The following is a 14,778-nucleotide window of genomic DNA, read 5'->3' as shown; positions in this document are numbered from 1 at the left end:
TTTGACTCTCTGCTTTATTGCCTTAAGACGGAGCTCACTCCCTGAACACAAACTCCTCTTTTAATCTAGGCTGGCTGATCAGAGAGTGCTCCGCCTGCCTCTGACCTAATGTTGGGGTTATTGCCATGCGCTGCGTGGGTGACAGGGATACGAACACAGGTCCTTAGGCTTACCATGTAATGCTCTTGCCCATTGAACCATCTCGTCTCTTCAGCGGTCCTTCTATCTTTTAAACTTGCTGCAAAACTTTAATGCTTTCTAAGTAGCTGACAAGCAGAGCCCCTGCTAGATGCAACACATCATGTGCTGAGCTGTTCTGGAGGCTCTCGTTTTACCCTGATAGCCGCTTGATGTGTATTTCTATGCCTAGCAGATGAGGAGTCTTCAGTTTCTGGGGCTGGGAGGTAGAAAGGGTTAGCACTTAGTTCTGATCCAAGGCTGGGTTTTCTTTCTTTCTCTCTCTCTCTCTCTCTCTCTCTCTCTCTCTCTCTCTCTCTTTCTCTGTCTCTTTCTAATAGAGGATTATTTATTTAGAGGTAGACTCACAGATCACAATCTTCTGCTGGAATGGGGACTAGCAACCAAATCCTGCAGCCAGAAAATAGGCTGAACACATGCTTTACATTGGCATATATAGTATGATACCACACCCAAGAGGGCGGGTAACTTAAAGGCTACTGGCGGTAGAATTCCAACACCACCACCCCAAGGATGGGTTTTCAATGTTAAAGATACTTGTTTTGGAGATGGCTGAATTTTAATTTTAATTTTATTTTATTTAAAGAAATGCAGTTAGCTTAGATTTCTGCCATGGTTCTAGGTCTTTAGATGTTAGGTCAAATCGCTTTATACAGAGGAAGAAGATGAAAGGAGGTCGGGGGAGGTGACAGCCAAGGGAAAACCTGTGCCAGGAGTGAGGACCCTCATGAAAACATCTCAGGGGACCCTGGGGAAGAGAGAAAGAAGTGCTTTAGAGTAACCGAGGAACGGAGCCGACCAGCCCCGTTTAAAATGAATACTACTTGCTTTGTTCTCCAGTGTCAGCGCCAGGCTTCTGCCGAGGATTCTCTTTGCTCTAAAGCGGCCTCATTTTTCCTTTTACTTTGCACTTCCTTCCTTCCTGCCCAGATACAACTGGCAGCAGCCCAATGGGCGCTCTGGGAAAAACTGCTTGCTCCTGCACCCCATCCTGGCCCTGGCCCTGTCTTGTTTGTTTCTTGATTGGTCTGTCAGCTGCACACCAGCATTCTGCCAAGGCACAGAGGAAGCTGGGGTGGTCCTCCTGACCATTTGGCACAGTGCACACATTAGCAGTTTGGAATCAGATTCAAAGCTTCTGGGTGATAGGTGTGAAAACAAAACAAACAGAAAGGAAGGGCAAGGAATGTGCGTTGTTTACACATTTGGTGAGGTCCTTCACTAGCCCAGGGAAGCCAGGACCAAGGTCAATTTTGTTTTCTTTTTAGCCAGGAAAAGAGTGTGCTGTTGCCGAGAGGAATGGGCACGTCTAAATCTGGCAATGAGGAGCTTCTCTGTGTAAGGGGATATTGCAGTTGCTGGAGGATGCTCTTGGGTGTTAAGCTCCTGTTGTGTTCACGGTAGCACGTGAAACTATTCCCAGGGCCAGTGTGCACTGAATGCCCTGCACCGACTGCCTAAGACCGGAAGAGGGCAGCTCACTATGCCTAATGAAAGACTTTATTAGAATTCTAGAAAACTGGCCTTTGAATGAAAATGGTAATATTTGCTTTTCTAAATGAATGACTACGTGATTCCGTTGATGGTTTCAAAGCCGGGGTGGGGGTGGGAGGAGCTAGCCATTAAGTCCAAGTCGAAAGGGAGTTTTCCAGCTAATCTGGTCTGGTCTGCTCACATTGCTTTATGACCCTGCTGGGTTATCCGGGCAGGGAGTATTGAAGTCAGGACTAAAGACCAGGCTTTTACCTGTGTTATACATTGTTTTCTGTCTGGGTTTTGCTTGGTCTAAGGCTACTCTGGCTTGCTTTTGGAATCCTATATTGTTCTGCTGCCATTGTTTTTACATTTGTCAGTAATTTGATTTTGTAAGTGAACACTTCAAAGTTTTACTTATTATTGTTCTGTATGTGTGTGCCTACTTTATTTTTATTTGTACCACATAAATGCAGGTGCCTGAGGAAGCCAGAATAGGGCATTGGATCTGCTGGAACTGGAGTTACAGGCAGCCGTGAACTGCCACGTGGTTGTTGGGAACCAAACTGGGTCCCCTGTAAGAGCAGGAAGCACTTACAGCCCCTGATCTCCTAAGTAAACACTTCGTTTATTTATTGAGGTTTTATTTATTTTTATTTTATTATATGGGTGTTTTTTCTGCATCTATGCCTGTGTGGAACTTGAACCTGGGTCTTCTGCAAGAGCAGCCAGTGTTCTTAACCTGAGTCATCTCCCCAGCCCCTAAGTAAACACTTTAAAGGCAGAAGACTAGCTAGATGGTGGTGGCGTACGCCTTTAATCCCTGCACTTGAGAGGCAGAGGCAGGTGGATATCTCTTTGAGTTTGAGGCCAACCTGGTCTACAGAATGAGTTCCAGGACAGTCAAAGCTACACAGAGAGACCATGTCTCAACCCTTCTCCACCATATATATATACTTAGTTACTTTCCTAGGTTGTCCTGCATAGTTTCATCTGATGATGTTTAACTCAGATGTGAAAAGATGAATTTAATAAATGGAAAGTAAGTTTGAAAGCAGAGCAGGGTGTTGGCAAGGTGACAAGAGTTTCTTCTAGTTAACCTCTGAATTTTGTGTGATTCTCATCATATGCAAGAGCACGGTGCTTTTGGCTGAATACATGGTCTCTCTAGTAGTCCTGTTTGAAATCTGAAATTGGTTGTTGTAATGATTCCATGGAAATGAGAGCATCTAAAACACCTAAAAATTATTAAACTTTTAGGGGAAAAAAGCCCAAATACTATGTACTTTATGAGATACCTCGTTTCTGAGCCTTGTATTCTCCCCTGAACACTGATGGGCAAAGAAGAGGTATGGCTACAGCGTGCAAAAACTTGCACATTAAAAAAAAAATCATGCGTTTTGAAGTGACTGGTTTCATGTGTTCTAATAAAATCATCTACTATAAAGTCTAGTGTTGCCCTGAGATTATCTAGAGGATGTGATTAATTATTCTGAAGTACTAAGCACTGACCACTGAGGACCACAGTGTCCTAGGACAGGCTTCTCCGATGGATCTAGATTCCAGTTCTAGTCATGGCTGTGACCCAAGGACCCTTCTGTTCTGCTGGATAGTGTCTCAGATGTTTCCAGATAACTATAACTGGCTGTATTCTGGGCTCCATGCTCCTGTACTTCCTGCTCAGTGTAATTCTGGGCTATGTGCATCTGAATCTCACATCTGTCTGTGTTTTCTTCTTCATAAGATTATGACTGATGGTTGTGCATTCCTTTGTAGTAGGCTCACATTTTCTTTCCCAGCCTTCTGTGAGCTCTCACTCTGTTATAAATCTTTACCCATTTAAGCAGAGTTTAGTTTTTTTGGACCATGGAAGGGAAATTAATTTTAAATGCCTCCTTTTGGAGAGGAAAAAGAAGTGAGTTGCTTAAGGGGCTTCTGGTTAAATTGAGCATCAATATTAGTGGAACTAGGATGCAAACTGGAAGAACTGATGCAAATGGATACATATTTTAGGGTCAATATCTACTATTCAGTTTATATGGTTAAAAAAGAAAAAATGAGGTTTAGCTTCAGGACAGGGAAGGCAGTCTGAAGCTGTGTGGGAAACTCCCTCCTGCTGGTCAGTTTTCACAGCACTAGAAGGTCCTATGCAGGCTGTTGGTAGAGAAAAGACATCAGTGACCTTACCCACTGCTGGGCCGTGCATGCTGCAATAGCAAACTGTCAGGCAAGATTCGCCCGCTGGTGGAACAATGGCATGACTGTTAGCGGTGCTACGTGCTTTGTGCTTTAGCCCGGTCCAAAGCCCATAGATTCACAGACCCTAGGAAACCTAGGAAAAAACCTACTAGCATTTTGTTAAATGTGGACAAATTGCCTTCTGCACATTTACTTTTTGTACCCACAGACCTGGGCTGCTTTTGCTCTTAGTCAGAGAAGCTTTATTTCCTTTGAGAAGCAGACAATGCAGAGCCTCACAGTCAAGTGATGATGGAGTGCTCAGCCTAAATGAGACTTCCTCCCCTAAGGCCTCAGAGTTAAGGGACATTGCTGACGTGGGGCCAGAAAGAATATTAGAGCTACAGGGTAGGGAGAATGCTGCAAAATGATGTCTTCTGGGTATAGCATGGGCACTGCATCACAAAGTGGCAGCCGCTGGGGCGCCTGCGCAATACCTGTTCAAGACCCGTACAACAGCAAGCCAAGGAATATCGCAGCATGGATGGTGGTGGTGGTGGCGGCTCATGAAGTTCCACCTCTATTAGCAGTTAATGGCCACTAGGAAAAGGAGAGTTAATTTTCTTCGGTAATGGTGTCTGGTAGGGTTTCCCCATCTTCCACTGGATGACCACACACCCATGCTCATGTGAGCAGTACTAACTGGACTCAGTGAGTTATGAAAAGTAATGGAAGACATGAACGTAGGAGGAGGATATGTAAGGAGGGTCTACAGGAAAAGGGAGGAGAGAGTAAGAGCTGATTATTATCAAGACACATGGCATACGCTTATGAAAGTATCAAAAAATAAATATTTTAAAAATATAAAAATTAGGATATGAATTGTTCAAGCAAATGAAAAGTCTGTATAACTCATTAGCTGATGATAACTTACTAGATGATTGCTTCATTCACTGTTAAATTTTAAATGCATAGTCATAACTTTAAGAATATATTCTGGCAATAGGCCATTTCTACATTTGACAGCCAATCCCACTAGTCCTGGACAAAGCTGGCAGCCATTGCTTTACTTTCACGGTAACAGCAACTGTGTCCAAAGAATGGACTGTACTCCAGGCTGAGATATACAAACCAATAGACTCCTACCACACTTGGGGCAAAGAGCACTTGTAACCAGATACATGGATGCTTCTCCACACATGCCAAGCACTTTGTGGCAGACATTACCTGGGTGTCTCCTGATTCAGTTCCTTTCTGACACTATATCCTCAAATAGCTCATAGGTTCAGGGTTCAGTTCCATAATACGATCCCTGCTCCAGTGCCAACCTTAAGTCTGGGCCTCTCCTTCTTCTTGCCAACCACCTGTAAGTCAGAGATTTCTGGATGTTTTTCTCTGGTTCAGTAATTTGTTGTTAAAACACATTATAAAGCTCAGGGAACATTTCACTTACATTTATCACTTGTGTGTATTGTATGTACACATGTATGTACACATGTGCATACCGGTGTGTACATGTAGCACATGTGAAGGCCGGAAGAGGACATCAGGTGTCCTTTATCACTGTGCCTTATTTTTGAGGCAAAGTATCCCTCTGAACATGTATTTCACTTTTTTATTTTTTGCCTAGGCTGGCAGCCACAGTGACCTCAGTGACCACCCTGCCTTCATCTTCCCCAGTGCTAGAGTTATTGTAGGCATGTATGAAACATGCCCTGCTTGTTACATGGGTGCTGGTGTTGACTAAGGTGATGTCATTTTGTTTTGATTTCATTTTGTGTTTGCTTAGACAGTTTTCAGCCCTCACCCCCTCTCTCCATTACAGTCAACACATTTGGCAACACGTTTGAGATTCCCATGGCCTTGATCATGCCCAGACGTATTACTCAAAATAATCAATGTAAACTAAAATAACAAAAAAGATATGTCTTTAAAAAATAACTTGTATGCCATGTCTAAAATAATAGTTATGCTCTACTAGGAAATAATGTTTCAAAGTTACTATGACCCTCATTTTACTTTGATGTAAATTATGGTCTTTGTGGTTTCTGCCTTTTACAGCTCTGTACTGCTGAGTTTGGGCACCAAGAGACTTTTCAGAGAGGCACAGGTTTGCTTTCAGTCTGGCCTTCAATGAAAAGGACCTAAAACTTGTAATGGGCTTAATCAGTGTGCTTGTCAATAATTACCTCATGTGAATCATTTTGCTGGAGTCCCCAGCGAGACCCCCTACACTCCGTGGGCCTCAGTCCCACTCTTGGCCATCCTGGCCAGGAAAGGTTGCAGGGGAGATGCCCCCTGACAAGTGTTCCAGGGCCTCTCACCTGTGACTGAGTCTGGAGAGGTCTGCACTGACTGCCACGTACCCCATGCCAAAGTGGAATCCTTTTGACACTCCTAGGAAGTAAGTCTGTACTGAATTCCGTTCCCGGTCTGTGTCAATGGAGACAGACCCAAAGGATTTGGGATCTCCTTGAGATAGGGAGATTCTTTGGGTGAGGGTATGGTGGGAGGGAACCTTCTTCCTGGTTTGGGAAGGGAAGCTGACAAACTCATCCTGGACCAGAACCTGACTTTAATGACTTCCTATGCTGTGTCTGAGATGGACACATGGCCAACAGATGCCAATGCCCACAGTGCTCAGTATCAGAGTCTAATGCCTGAGTCAGTCCTGGTTCACTTTCACTGCTGTGCAGAATCTCAATCCTGTGACATCAATGCTTGATGAAGACCCTGAGGTCCCCTGAGCTCCCCCTCCATGAAATGAGGATTTTCTGAACATTTCTCAGGCCAGTTGCCAAGACTTCCAAGACCAATAGAAACTCCCTTTTCATCAACAGGGTAAGAAGAGTTGGAGCAACAGGAACTATACAATGGCCTACAGTATGGGTACAAGCCTTGCCACAGGGTACATTGGCCCAGAAGGCAGAGCAGATTGCTCTCATGTAAGCCTAACATTGGGGAAAGGACAAATGAGTAAACATTTATACAGAAGCAGGTATGCTCTTGCTATCCTTCATGTCCATGTCATGATTTATAAAGATGGAGACCTATTGACTGCTGAAGAAAAAACTGTTCGAAACAAAGAAAAAATTCTCTCTATCCTTACAGTGGTCTGCTTTCCTGAGGAGGTGGCTATTAGTCAGACACAGGGCATCAAACAGCGGCACACCTGAAGCCAAGGCAATCAGGGCAGAGCAGGCAACCTGACCAGCAGAAGAGAGAGATGCCGGAGGAGCTCCTCTCTGCTTTCCCCATTGCATTTCCTGATCCACAGCTCCTTCCCCAACCGACCTACTCCCATGAAGAAGAGAACAAGGTCTGCTCCCAAGACACAAAATAGGGTCCAACTGGATGGTGAATCTCGCCAGACTCGGGAATTACCCTCCCTTGAATTCCTTTCCGTGCACCAGCTGCATCAGGCTAGCCATTTGAGTGCCCGCCTACTAACCGAGTTATTATGTTCCAGGTATCTGATTCTGCACCTCTGAGAGAGGGCAGGCTGCCTCTAAATATCTCTCCTGCTCACGGCCAGCCAAGGCAAGGGGCAAAATGCATCCTCATGATTCGTGTGAGGGGACTAGCTCTTTGTGAGAAATCAGAGGTTGATTTCACAGAGATGAGGCCTCTTCATGTTGGCTCTAAGTATCTGTTAGTGTTTGTGGACACTTTCTCAGGATGGGTGTGACCTTGCTATCCACAGAGAGACTGCTCAGACAGTGCTCAAGACCCTCTTACAGTGGTTATTCCTAGGTTCAGACTGCTCTGTCGATTGGATCAGATATGGATCTGCCTTTACTTTGTCTGTAGCTCAAGTGGTCAGTTGGGCCTTAAATGTAACTGGAATTTCCACTGCACCTACCCCCTGCAGGGCTCTGGACAAGTTCAACACATGAACTGGACTATTAAGTCAACCCTCTCTAAATTAATTTTGAAAAGTAGTGAAAATTGGCCCAACTTTTTATACTTGGCCCTTCTCAAGGCAAGAGGTACCCTCTATGAGGCATGATTTACTCCTTTTGAGATTATGTTTTGAATGTATCTTAGTCATCATTCTTTTGCTATGAAGAGACACCATGATCAAGGTGTCTTTTCTTATGAAAGAAAGCATTTAATTGGGATCTTGGTTGTAGTCTCAGGGTTTAGTTCATTGACATCATGGTGGGAAACACGGCAGCAGGCAGGCAGGTTCTGGGACGGTAGCTAAGAGCTGCATCCTGACTCTGGCAGAGAGAAAGACATGAGGCTTGGCATGGGCTTTTTAAGCATCAAAACTCCATCCCCAGTGACAGATTTCCTTCAATAAGGCCACACCTCCTAATCCTTTTCATCAAGAAGAGCAATCTGGTGGAAAGGGGCTCTTCCTTTGGCTTTTCTCTGGTATACAATGTTTTTAATATCCTTGGGTGCTCATTTTCTCATTTCAAATCCAGGGAGCCGGCCCAGTGCTGCACAAGGGACTTTAGAGGACACTTAGAAACAACCATGTTTGGATGTGAAATGGGTGCAGGGAGGCCTTACCCTGCTTCCGAAGCCAGCTTCCTGGTGAGCTTAGACAGCTCGTGATGATTGGCAATATTTGCATATTACAGTGGCAGTGTGCAGGTAGGTCTGGGGAACTAGATGGACTTAGGCTGTTCCCTATAGCACCGATGTCAATCATAAGTGAGGCTGTATCACAGATAGGAGTATTTTCCCGGGCAGAGAAAGAAGAGCTATGAAAACTTTTCATAATGATAGCTTTATATATTGATGAAGTATAAAAAAAATCTTCATAAATATTTCAAGTGAGTTAGTGTGACCTATGAGCAATAATAATAGGAGAGTTTTACTCTGTGCATAGAATAATCTACAATTGCTACAGTAATTTACATCTTGATGGATGGATATTTAATATATTCATTTTCTGAACAAATAAAGGTTTAGTCAATTCTCCTCTTTTTTATTTATTTACTTATTTTTTTTTTCACTACTAAGATACTAAGAAAGAGTAGAAAAACCAGCAAGTCTGGAGGGTGGGAGGGCAGCATTGTTTCAATTCTTCTCTACCTAATCTCACCCTAGCTATGCAGAGTGCGTGAGCATTTCCTGGAATGTTGGGAGCTGTAGTTCTTGAAAATAGTAACAAAGCATCATGGGAAAGTATAGTGGCCTATGTATGGATTTTGTCCACATAAGCCCCACAACATGTGCCTCGACCACTCAGCTGGAGAGTTTCCAGAAGTAGTCCTAACCAAATTCCATCTTGGTCAGAATTATGATAAAAATAAAATGCCGCAGGTCCCCGAGTGGTGGCAGTGGGCAACAGGCATGAGACCATGACAGGCCACAAAGGAAACCGGTCCCAGGCAGGGAGCCGCATGGCGGGTGAGAGACAGAGACCCATTAGGCTTGCCATATAGAGAAAGTGGGTATTTATTTAATGGGTTATGGAGGGGAAAGGGAAAGGGGGAAGGGGAGACAGGAGAAGAGCAGAGAGAGAGAGAGAGAGAGAGAGAGAGAGAGAGAGAAAGAGAGAGAGAGAGAGAGAGAGAGAGAGATGGGAGAGGGGAGAAGTGGGGAGAAGGGAGAGACAGAAGCTGCCTCTTCAGGAGAGAGACAGAAAGGAAGGAGCTCAGGCTGGAAGCAGAAGGAAGATCTGCTTGCCTCAGTGGACTGGGAGGAGGGAGGAGGGAGTGGGCAGGGCTTATCTCTTAAAGGGACAGAACAGACCATTGCAGTCCATATATAAAGTTTTATTAAATCTTGCATTGATTTGGTCAAAATGGTGGAACTGATTTTTTTCTCTGTTGAATCTTGGGATTAACACCCTCTTTGGCTAAGCCAATAGATTCCCTTATCTGGCCACTTCCTTGTTCCTGAGGCTGGAAATTCTTTATTTGGTTACCATGACCAACATGTCCTATCAGAACTAACCAACTCATCCTAACCTGGATTTCACCTTTTCTTCCTTAAAAATTACTCCTGCTAAACCATTTGCTGTTGTTTCTGCCACCTTGTCTCTCTATCTTTGATGTGGGAGTGTCATATATCAATCTGTTGATTTCATTGGTTAAGCAATAAAGAAACTGCTTGGCCCTCATAGGTTAAAACATAGGTGGGAGGAGTAAACAGAACAGAATGCTGGGAGGAAGAGGAAGTGAGCTCAGACTTGACAGCTCTGCTCTCTGGAGCAGAGACGCCATGCTCCCCTCTCCTGGGCTGACGCGGGGATAGCTCTGCTCTCTGAGGCACACGCAATGAAGCTCCGACCCAGGATGGATGTAGGCTAGAATCTCCCTGGTAAGCCACCTCGTAGGCTACACAGATAATTAGAAATGGGCTAGTCCAGGTGCGAGAGTTAGCCTAGAAGAGGCTAGATAGAAATGGGCCAAACGGTGTTTAAAAGAATACAATTTGTGTGTTGTTATTTCAGGGCATAAGCTAGCCAAGCGGCCGGGGTGCTGGGGACGCAGCCCCGCCGCTCTTATTACTACATATCTTTTTTAATAAAGGATTTCTTTTTGCTGGGAATTGGTGTTTGGGTGTGGTCTGTGCCTAATCCGGGGTCCTGGAAGGCAGCACCCCACATGGGTCCCTTCAGGTGTTGCACAGTTCAAAGGGCAATATTCAGGTGACCAGAGGAAGTAACCAGTTTATAAATATACAAGGGCTGGCCATTTTACAAGGTCCCACAATGCTCCATCCTGGAGTCGGATCTGTTAATTTGCGTCACAGCAGCAACCTGCTGTTAGGGTCCTCGAGAAGTTCCCAAAAGATCACCAGTCATGATGCAATCAGAAAGAGTGTTTAGTATACCACATGCATGTGGGTTGCATGTCTGTGCAAAATGGCCATGACCCCAAGAGGAATGTGTGAAGTCCTTTTAAGCACAGGTACAGGGATTTTAAAAACACTGTGACCATTCTGAGGATTAGCTTATGAAGGTGGCAATCATATTAGCATATTTCTAATTGGTTAGCCCTAGAAGTGTGGGGGGGGGGCGCTAAGGCTATAGTTTTTCCATTCTTGGGGAAGTCTTCATGTTGTGGTGACCTCTAACCAAATTGTTTTTTCATTGCTATTTATTTCATAATTTTACTACTATTATGAGTCTTAATGTAAATATCTGTGTTTTCTGATGGTTTTAGATAACCCCATGAAAGGATCAGTGTATCCCAGGGGGTCATGACTCACAGGATGAGAACCAATGATCTAGTTGGAGGTGAAAGATGGGTCTATAAACAAAGTGTGATAGAGCAGATCAAAGGTATCTTCTATGCCCCAGAAGATGAGGCCAAGTCAGTATAAGAGACAGCAGTTAACCTGTAAGCCCCACCTGCTCAAGGACCAGGTAACATCCTGGAATGCTGGGAGTTGTAGTTCTGGGGAAATAAGTCACACGGTTTTATTTCCCTAAACAAACTTGTTTGAACCAGCTACACCAGATGTGCTTGATCATACGTGAGTGGGAGGTACATAGACAGGAATTATGTCAGGATGTATATTTGCCCCTGACTGGATCTGATGGGAAATGCCACTAATAATGGATTTTGCCTTTTTAAGCCCCTGCAAAAATGTGTCTTATGGTCTCTAGTTGAGAACCCAGGGGTGAACCTGGCCATAGTCCATTTTTTCTGGTCAGTACTTAATTAAGTTTGCTTCAAATTTGGCTCAGAATTGTGGAACTGGTTTTTCTCGTGAATCTCAGGGTTACCATCATCACTCCTGGCATGTGTGAAAGGATCCTGTTTGAAAATGAGGCCTTTGCAGGTGTAATCAACATCCTTGAGATGAAATCATCTAAATCACCCTAAGCTTCATGACTGATGTCTTTTTAAGAGAAAGGAGAGGGTGATTTAAATTATGGACGTGGGGGAGAAACGCAAAGAGGAAGGTCATGAAAGGATGGAGAGACCAGAATGGTACATCTCCCATCCAAGGAGCAACCAGATTGCTGACACCCACCCAGAGCTGGGAGCTAGGCCTGGAGTACATCTTCCTATACCCCAGGAAGGGATCAACTTTCTAACAGTTTTCTTTGAGACTTTAGTCTCCAGAACTGTTGAGAGAATTAATTTATATTGTTACAAGTCACCGAGTTTCTGGCCATTGGTTCTGGCAGCTCTAGGAAACTGTGGTGATTTGTATCAGGAGTATACAGATAGGGAAATTTCCCATAATACAATAGAACTGTTGGGCTCAGAGTAGAGACTCGAGTCTGACTTCTGGCGCCACCCCTTACTAGTGAGTGATATGAGCATCTGTCCTCTGTAGACCTCAGCTTTCATTTCTATAAAACTAGCTTCCCTGAGGGAGACTTTCCCCAAATAAAGCCAGTAATAAACTCCTGTAGACTGAAAACTCTCCAAGGGCATATTTAGAATAAGATAGACACCTTATCTTTTTTGGAGTAGATGTGCTTGTCTGTGCTTACCTACTGGTCTGCACCTGGTATTGGGAACATGGTAACGGCAGCATGTGTGTCTGTCTTTACGGTTTGTGTCTCCCACTCCATATTCAGCCATGCCAGCTCATCTGTCAGCAAATAGGCAACGTTGAGTCTTGAGAAGGGCAGACTTCAGCTGCAGAGGGGTCTGTGGGAATGAAGGAAGCATGCAGGCAGGGTGCTAGGAGCCTGTGAGGAGAGGGTGTGGTTTAGACTGGATATGGGATCGCCTAGGAGACACACCTCAGCTTATCTACGAGAGTGTCTCCAAAGAGGTTTAACTGAGGAGGCAAGACTCATAAGGCAGGATTCCTGATGGAATAAAAAATGGGGAAAGGAGAACCATACTGATCATCTCCTTTCTGCTTCCTGATTGGCATGAACTGTAACTAGACACCTCCTGCTCCCCCTGCCACGACTTCCCCATTATGTTGGACCATCCCTTCCTAGACTGTGAGCCAAAATAAATCCTTCTCTGAAGTTGCTTCCATCCAGTATTTTCTCATAGTGATGAGGAAAGTCACTGACGTGCAGAGGAAGCGTTATCTCTACCCAAAGAGATGCCGAAGGTATTCTTAGTTGCACTGTGGTTCTCTCTCTGCTAAAGCAAAGCTTGCAATCCTTGCAATCCCAGGTCCACATCTGGAGACGTTTCTTCTTTATTAAACTTACATGCATATACACATTCCCTCCACATATTCAGTACCAAGACAAAGTAGGGCTACCAGCTTCAGAATTACTCATCAGACCAGCTGTTCAAATCCGAGGTTATTTTCAGTTATAGATCGTAGCTGAGCACGGAATCAACTTGCAAAATTAAGGGTTATAGGGTTTGGGTATCTCAGGGGAAAGGAAGGAAAGCCTGCCAAAAAACCCCTAAGTATTATAAATTAACCCAGCAGGTGCAAGAGCAGAGGAAGCTACAGGGAGCCATGGGTTGACAGCAGGAAGCTACAGGGAACCATGGTTGACAGCAGGAAGCTACAGAGAACCATGAATTGACAGCAATAAGGCTCACCAGGAAGCAAACAGGAACTGGGAAGAGGAAAAAGGTGTTTTGAGACGCCAAATACTCTGCATCAGAACTGTGTTACTTCCTAAGAAAAGAACTAAAAAGAGTTTACTTGTTGTGTATATTTTATGTAAAAAGTAGAAATATTTGTGTTTGTTAAACAGTTACATAAGAAAGATTAGCCCTTAAAGGGTTTTATTTTGTTGAGTGTTGCTAGCTTCTTTGAGCCTCCAGTTGCCAGGCTTCTTGAGTGACCCCTAGTAATTGCTAGGCCTCCTTATTCCCCAGGGAAAGGTGAGTGCACTATCTGCCCATTCCGTAGCCCCACAATGCAGGACAATCAGAGGCGATAGGGAGTCCAGTCAAGCAAGAACTCTGTTTATTACTGTGAGTGCCAGCTTGTAAAGGTTAAGTGACATGGTGTGATGTGGGGGAACCTCTATCCAATGAGAGGCATCCAAACCTTCCTTCTAGCGGGAGGGACATTTACCTAATTTTTGCTGTCTCATCCTTACTCAAGCTCAAGCCATGCTTTTTTTCTGTCCTATAAGCCTCGAGGTACAGGCCCTGAGATAATTTTAGCCCAACAGAGTGTGGTGAGAAGCTGTCCATGTATACATCCTCAGAAGGCATCAGAAGATTTGTGGTTTGGTGTAAGCTTACAAGGAGAATTGATGGAGGAAGGTCATTGGCTAATAAAGGCACTGCCCTGGCCCATTTTATTGGTTAGAGGATAGGTGGGAGGAGTAAACAGAACAAAATGCTGGGAGGAAGAGGAAGTGAGCGAGAGACTCAACTGCTCTCCGCTCGGGAGCAGACGCCTCAGAGAGAGATGCCATGCCCTGCTCCCGGGATGAAGCTCCGACCCAGGATGGACTAGGCTAGAATCTTCCCGGTAAGACCGGTTCTCACAGATTATTAGAGATGGGTTGATCGGGATGTGAGAATTAGCCAGTAAGGGCTAGGGCTAAAGGGCCAAGCAGTGATTAAAGGAATACAGTGTCCGTGTAATTATTTTGGGTAAAGCTAGCTGTAGGGGCGGCCGGGTGCTGGGGATGCAGCCCCGCCATCCCTATTACTTCATATGGCGCCCACGTGGACAACTGCTTCCACATAAAGCCTGAGACAGCTTGGGAAATAATTCTAGAACAAAATGAAAGCATTGTGCCTGGTTTCTTGGTAGCAGCAATTTCTCGGTTCTACTTTGCCTGCTAGAGGCAAGAAAGCACCTCATCTAAGAGAGGCTTCCTGACTCAGCTTTAGCTGCAAAGCCTGCAGCTCATTAAGAGGTCCTGCCACGAAACACTTAAAAGGTGTTGACGAAAAGCTGAACGCATGCTTTTCGGTTTTCAGCCGTAGCAGGAAAAAAGCTGCGCCGTTTAAAAATGCCGGCTTTCTGGGCCATCCTGCCAGGGCAAACTCTGACTGTTTGAGGCAGGAGGGCCAGCTACCGAGAGAGGACTTGAGTGTTGTCTGCTGAAGCTCGCTT

The sequence above is a fragment of the Microtus oregoni genome, unplaced genomic scaffold (assembly GCF_018167655.1).
Source record: "Microtus oregoni isolate MIOR12 unplaced genomic scaffold, Mior012 000010F_ref0000083, whole genome shotgun sequence".
Lineage (NCBI taxonomy): Eukaryota > Metazoa > Chordata > Mammalia > Rodentia > Cricetidae > Microtus > Microtus oregoni.
The sequence above is the reverse complement of the archived record's forward strand: the minus strand, read 5'-3'. Positions refer to the sequence as shown.